Genomic DNA, 504 nt, shown 5'->3' with positions numbered 1-504 from the left:
TCAAACCTACGCTCAACGGCAGTATACCTCCAGTCAAGATTTGTGTGTGTGTGTGTGTGTGTGTGTGTGTGTGTGTGTGTGTGTGCGCTTTAGATAAAGATCAGTAATAAAGCTGTATGCACTCCTTTCTTGGGATTCCCGAATATATTCCAGTCGGCAAGTATTGCAAAGAGAAACATTAGAGGTAGAGTTGTCGTAAGGGCCATAATACTTCTTGTATCGCCATTAATGTGTATCTAAAATGTGTAGATCTCAAGCTTTTTTTTTTTTTTTTTTTTGGGGGGGGGGTTTCTTATTGAATGATCGAGAATTACCTCTTATGCAACATGGTATGTTCATATTCATTGCCGTATAGATTGAGTCAAGTGCAATTACCGACCCCATCTTGTTTAATATATGTCAGTACAATCTTATTTTCAACGACATGATATAATGCAGATAACCTCATGATGTTTTAATAAAAATAAAAAATGCATGTAATGTAGTGTAGTTTATTCTTATGTA

Source organism: Diadema antillarum, unplaced genomic scaffold (assembly GCF_040938485.1).
Source record: "Diadema antillarum isolate AM-2024a unplaced genomic scaffold, OU_Dant_1.0 scf00000063, whole genome shotgun sequence".
NCBI lineage: Eukaryota > Metazoa > Echinodermata > Echinoidea > Diadematoida > Diadematidae > Diadema > Diadema antillarum.
The sequence above is the reverse complement of the archived record's forward strand: the minus strand, read 5'-3'. Positions refer to the sequence as shown.